Source organism: Apium graveolens, chromosome 11 (assembly GCF_009905375.1).
Source record: "Apium graveolens cultivar Ventura chromosome 11, ASM990537v1, whole genome shotgun sequence".
Classification (NCBI taxonomy): Eukaryota; Viridiplantae; Streptophyta; class Magnoliopsida; order Apiales; family Apiaceae; genus Apium; species Apium graveolens.
This window is the reverse complement of record NC_133657.1, coordinates 69,390,744-69,397,687: the sequence shown is the minus strand read 5'-3', so window position 1 is coordinate 69,397,687 and position 6,944 is coordinate 69,390,744. Positions and strand designations below refer to the sequence as shown.

The 6,944-nt window shown below is 44.2% G+C and overlaps 1 non-coding gene across 1 annotated transcript; it reads left to right on the top strand.

Moving 5' to 3' along the window:
• The first annotated feature begins 6,253 nt into the window (after positions 1–6,253).
• Positions 6,254–6,360, top strand: LOC141698818 (small nucleolar RNA R71). The gene has a single exon (XR_012565319.1). It is a non-coding gene; the product is annotated as a small nucleolar RNA R71 (small nucleolar RNA).
• The last annotated feature ends 584 nt before the right edge of the window (positions 6,361–6,944 follow it).

Here is a 6,944-nt window from a genome sequence, read left to right as displayed (position 1 = left end):
CCTGCTCTGCGTCTCGTACATGGCATCCATCCGCCGTGACAGCCTCCTATACTGGGTATCTGCCATCCCAGCATCCTCCTGAGCTCTCGAAGAACCAGCCTCATCACGCCTAGGCCTATCCATAGTAGCACCTCGTGCTGGACGCCCTCCTGGAAGACGATAACCCAACCCATGCTCCTCGGGCTCACCACCGGTCCACTCCTGCATCCCATTCGGAGTCCCAGAATCAATCGGAGCGGCCGGCAACTGCAACTGCTCATGAGACGGCCAGTTCACTCCCACTGCTCGGCAAAACTTCGTGACCGTGGATGCATAAGGGATGTTCATGTGCTTAGCTCCCCTCAAAAACTTCAAAATCCCTTGGTAGATGAACTCACCAAGGTCCACATAGTACTCCTCATTCAGAATTCCCCACAACAACTGTGCTCTCTCAACTGTGACCTCATGTGCATGCGAAGAAGGCAGAATATTAGCACAAATAAACGCATTCCATGCACGGGCATACCTGTTCATAGCGATCGTCGTGAAGTGACGATACTCATTAGTTCCTGTCTTGAAGGTCCAAATTGTGCCCGGCCTACAGAGAGTAGCACAAATCAAATCCAAGTCAAAATCCTCAGCAGTCTTCTCATTCCAGTTCTCCTCCTCGGGCTTCCTCTCTCGCTGCCCAATCACATGGCGAATCGCCGCTGGGTGATAATCAACCGCCAGCCCTCGGACCACAGAAAACCCATTCTTCTCGGCCTTTGCGTTCGCATAGAACTCGCGAACCACGCTCATCGGCACTGCTTCAGGCGACTCACAGAAAGCTATCCACCCATTCTCTGTAATCATAGGTAGCAACTCACCATCCCTTCTCGATGGTAAAAACCCCCTCTCCTTCACAATCGGCTTCCCCAAAAGCGTAGTGTACTCCTCCTCCACAGCTCTGTCATTTAACCGAGGCCTTGCAGCAGTACCCCTCGATGAATCAGCAGTAGGGACTGTGCTGCTGCTATCAATAGTCCTTGCTCTCTTGGGTGCCATTGAATCTGAATAAAAGTGCTTGAGAATAGTATTTTTGTGTTTGGGAGAGAGCTTGAGTGTAGAAAGTGTGTGGGAGATGTATGGGATAGGTGTATGTATATATAGGGTATAGATTAGGTTAAAATTAGATTAGGAGTGGGTTTGAGGGATAAAATCATGGGGTAATGGGAAAAGAAATCGTGGGTAATGGGGTTGTAATTTATTCTTTTGATTTTCTAATTTTTTTGGATTTTTTATGAACTTAAAAAAAAATCTCACAGTCGACCCCTGAGCGGGCGCTCAGAGGGTCTCTGGAAAAAAAAATTTGAGCCCGGTTTTTCTGATTTTTTTGTGGTTTTGGATAGGTTATTAACTTCTAAGGGTTCCTGTAACAACAAATCATGGGTTGCCTCCCACGCAGCGCTTCTTTTTCGTCATTAGCTTGACTTTGCGTACCTTCCTCAAGTTGACAATAAAATGGCACTAACCACTTCTCAGTTTGTCGTGTCCCCATAGTAGTACTTCAAACGCTGACCATTAACCTTGAAAGCCTGGTCCGGATCATTCTCAAAAATCTCCACCGCTCCATGTGGAAACACAGTTTTGACAATAAAAGGTCCAGACCACCTTGATTTCAACTTCCCAGGAAAAAGTCGGAGCCGAGAGTTGAATAAGAGAACTTGTTGCCCCGGCATGAATAACTTAGGATGTAGCTTCCTATCGTGCCACCTCTTCACCTTTTCCATGTACATTTTTTTATTCTCGTACGCTTGAAGTCGAAATTCATCAAGTTCATTAAGCTGAAGCATTCTTTTCTTACCAGCTGCATCTAAATCCAGGTTCAACTTTTTCAACGCCCAATAGGCCTTATGCTCAAGCTCCGCAGGTAAATGACATCCCTTACCATACACCAGTTGAAACGGGGACATACCAAGTGGAGTTTTGTATGCTGTTCTGTAAGCCCAAACAGCTTCATCGAGCTTTAAAGACCAATCCTTCCTTGACGGACAAACAACCATCTCTAGAATGCGCTTGATCTCTCTGTTAGACACTTCCGCTTGACCATTTGTTTGCGGATGATAGGCAGTAGCAACTCGATGATTCACATTATAACGCTGCATCATAGAAGTGAACTTACGGTTGCAGAAATATGACCCTTCATCACTTATGATTACCCGAGGCATTCCAAACCTTGTGAAAATCTGATTATGAAGAAAATTCAACACTGCCTTTGCATCATTTGTCGGTAGAGCTTTGACTTCTACCCATTTTGAGACATAATCGACTGCTAGCAAGATGTACTGATTATTACAGGACGAGACAAAAGGCCCCATGAAATCGATTCCCCAAACATCAAAGACCTCGACTTCAAGCATCACATTTAACGGCATCTCATCCTTTCTCGTCAAATTTCCCACTCTTTGGCAACGATCACACCTTAAAAAAAACTGATGAGCATCCTTAAACAAAGTAGGCCAGAAAAAAACCTGCTTACAGAATACGAGCTACCGTCTTCTCACCACCATAGTGTCCACCATAAACTGTGGAGTGGCAGTCTCATAATATCCCCTCCGTCTCACAGAACGGGATACATCTCCTGATGATCTGGTCAGCTCCCTGTCTAAACAAATATGGTTCATCCCACATATACCACTTCACCTCATGCAGAAATTTCTTCTTTTGAGCTGAGGTCAAATTAGGAGGCATTATATTGCTGACAAGATAGTTTACAATATCTGCAAACCATGGCTCTTCCTCCTGAACTGCGAACAACTGCTCATCCAAAAAAGATTCGTTGATCAATGTCTTATCCTGTGAAGTAGACTCGGGATTCTCCAATCTAGAGAGATGGTCAGCTACTTGATTTTCAGTACCTTTTCGATCCTTGATCTCTAACTTAAATTCCTGAAGTAAGAGCACCCAACGAATGAGTCTCGGCTTCGAATCCTTCTTGGAAACCAAATAGCGAATGGCCGCATGATCAGTGAATACTGTCACTTTTGTCCCAAGCAGATAAGATCAAAATTTCTCGAAACCAAAGACTAAATCCAAGAGCTCCTTCTCAGTAGTGGTGTAGTTCATTTGGGCCCCATTTAAGGTCTTACTAGCATAGTAGACCACATGAAAGAGATTATTTTTGCGCTGCCCAAGAACTGCACCTACCGCATAATCACTCGCATCACACATCATCTCAAACGGCTCTGTCCAATTTGGTGTTGTAATAACTGGTGCAGTGATTAAACTCTTCTTGAGAGTCTCGAATGCCGTCAAACATTCATCATCAAATTTGAAAGGCACATCTTTCTTAAGCAAGTTGCACAACGGCTTAGATATCTTTGAAAAGTCCTTGATGAACCGCCGATAAAAACCGGCATGAACAAGAAAACTACGGATTCCTTTCACAGAAATAGGTGGTGGAAGATTTTCAATGACTCACACCTTGGCTTTATCCACCTCAAGACCCTTGCTAGAGACCTTATGCCCAAGAATAATGCCTTCACGCACCATAAAATGACATTTCTCCCAATTGAGCACCAAATTAGTTTCCACACACCTTTTGAGCACGGCACGAAGATTATTCAAACATTCATCATACGAATGTCCAAAGACGGAGAAGTCGTCCATGAACACCTCAACATTATTCCCAATAATGTCAGAGAATATAGCCATCATACATCTCTGAAAAGTGGCCGGTGCGCCACATAACCCAAACGAAACTCTGCGAAAAGCAAACGTGCCAAATGGACAAGTGAAGCTAGTCTTTTCTTGATCCTCTGGTGCAATACAAATCTGATTATACCCTGAGTAGCCATCCAGAAGACAATAATACTCATGACCAGCCAACCTGTCAAGCATCTGATCAATAAATGGAAGAGGGAAGTGATCCTTCCTCGTGGCCTTGTTCAACTTTCGGTAATCCATGCATACTCTCCATCCTGTAACTGTTCGAGTGGGGATGAGCTCATTCTTCTCATTTGCTACCACAGATATACCTCCCTTCTTAGGCACACATTGTACGGGGCTCACCCAAGAACTGTCAGAAAGAGGATAAATCATGCCTGCATCCAGCCATTTCAGAATTTCTTTCTTCACCACCTCCTTCATGATAGGATTAAGTCTGCGCTGCTGCTCAACAGTTGGCTTACTACCCTCCTCTAGCAGAATCTTATGCATACAATATGAAGGGATGATCCCTTTGATGTCTGCTATGGTCCATCCAATAGCCGATTTGAATTCTCTCAAAATCCTTAAGAGCTTGTCTTCCTCACTACCCGAAAGGTCAGATGCAATAATAACAGGTAAAGTAGATGCATCACCTAAAAAAGCATACCTCAAGTGTTCAGGTAATGGCTTGAGCTCCAAGGTAGGTGCTTCCTCAATTGATGGTTTGAGCTTTCCTTCAGCATTCTTGAAGTCAGAAGTACCAAGAGATTCAAACGGCATGTCCAGCTTTCGCCTCCAGGGAGAAGCATTCAAATATTGTAATTGCTCGTTGCCATCTTCATCATCACTGTCAAAATCCCCCACTAAGGCCTTTTCTAATGCATCAGACATTAGCATATGATCGAGTTCTGAAGTAACCGCAGAAACAATCACATCCACTTTTAAGCACTCCTCATCTTCTGTAGGGAATTTCATTGCTTTGAATACATTGAAGGTCAGATCCTGATCCTGCACCCGCATAGTAAGTTCACTTTTCTGCACATCTATCAAGGTACGACCAGTAGCCAAGAAAGGTCTTCCCAAGAATATGGGAATCTTCTTATCTTCCTCGAAATCCAGAATAATAAAGTCTGCAGGAAAGAAGAGCTTATCCACCTTGACTAGCACATCCTCCACTATGCCCCTTGGGTAAGTAATAGAACGATCAGCCAATTGTAGAGACATGTAGGTGGGTTTTGGATAAGGCAAATCCAACTTTTTAAAGATCGACAACGGCATCAGATTGATGCTTGCTCCCAAATCACAAAGGCACTTGTCAAACAACAACTTGCCAATAGTGCAAGGAATGGTGAAGCTACCTGGATCTTTAAGCTTTGGAGGTAACTTTTGCTGCAGAACAGCGCTGCATTCTTCCGTTAGAGCAACGGTCTCAAGGTCATCCAGTTCCACCTTCCTTGAAAGAATACTCTTCATAAACTTCGCATAACTAGGCATTTGCTCCAAAGCCTCAGCAAAAGGTATATTGATGTGAAGTTTCTTGAACACCTCCGGAAACTTACCAAACTGCTTATCCAGCTTTTGTTGCTGCAATCTCTTAGGGAAAGGTGGTGGAGGATAGAGCTGTTTCTCCCCTGTATTACCCTCAGGCAGAGTGTGTTCAATAGTAGTCTTCCTTAGTTCCGCCGCTTTCTCCTTTTGCTTAGCTTCTTCATCTCTAACTTCAGCTTCTCCTTCTTTTGCCTTTTCAGCATCAGCAACTTTTCCAGACCTTAAGGTAATAGCCTTGACTTGCTCTTTAGCTTCCTTCCTGCCTGGCACTTCCGTGTCACTGGGAAGTATTCCAGGTTGACGATTGAGCACTGCATTGGTTATTTGTCCACTCCGTCCCGAAGAGTAACTAGGACCAATTTAGTCACGTTTTCATGTTCCAATTTGATTTTCCAAGGTCTTGATAGAAACCGCCTGACTCTTACATAACAGCTTAAGTTCCTCAAAATCAGCACTAGTAGGTGCAGCTGCACTTCCCTGTTGAGGATATGATTGCCTTTGAGCATACTGCTGCGGTTGCTGGAATCCAGGTGGATTGAACTGTTTACTCATACCTTGCTGATATGGTGGCTGAATAGCATTCTGATTATTACCCCAGCTGAAATTTGGATGATTTCTGTTGTTAGGATGATAAGTAGCTGGCACAGGCTGCTGTTGTCGCTGATAATTATTCATATACTGAACAGATTCATTGACGAGAGAACACTGATCCGTAGCATGAGAACCTGCACAAAGCTCACAGACCATAGCTATTTGATTAACTCCATATGTAGCTAGAAAATCGACCTTCATAGACAGCGATTGGAGCTGCGCTGCAATAGCGGTGGCTGCATCGACTTCCAGAATACCTGCTACCTTCCCAGGCATCATCCTCTGGGTTGAGTTTTGATGCTCATTTACATCCATAGTCTCGATAAGATTATAAGCCTTAGTATAGCTTTTGGCCCACAAGGCGCCTCCAGCTGCTGCATCGAGCATGGGCCGAGATTGGGCCCCCAAACCATTATAGAAACCAGTGATCACCATCTAATCGGGCATTCCATGATGTGGACACTTTCTCAACATTTCCTTGTAGCGTTCCCAAGCTTCGTACATAGATTCTGTAGGTTGCTGCGTAAACTGAGTAAGAGCACTCCTCATAGCAGCAGTCTTTGCCATCAGATAAAACTTCACCAGAAACTTTTGCGCAAGATCTTGCCAAGTAGTGATGGACCCAGCTGGTTCAGAATATAACCAGTCCTTAGCTTTGTCCCTCAGTGAGAATGGGAAAAGCCTCAGCTTGATAGCCTCATCAGTCACGCCATTATACTTGAAAGTACTGCAGATCTCGACAAAATTCCTTATGTGCATGTTGGGGTCTTCAGTCGCAGCTCCTCCAAAAGAAACAGAATTCTGCACCATCTGAATAGTGCCCGGCTTGATTTCAAATGTGTTAGCTTGAATAGCCGGATGAAGAATGCTTGACTGAATGTCATCAGTTTTAGGCCGAGAAAAGTCCATAAGAGCTGGATCGGCCTGAACAATACGATCACCCATGATTACTGGTTCTTTCTGCTCACTTCCTGAATCCGAATCTTCAAAATCTATCTTCTCCGGAATATCAAGAACTTCGTCTGTCTCCTCAGCTGTATCTAAAGTCCTCTTGCGAGTACGAGAACGAGTTTGCAGCAACGCTCGCTAAAGTACCTGAAACACAACCAGGAACAATAAGTAACAAATACGTCTTA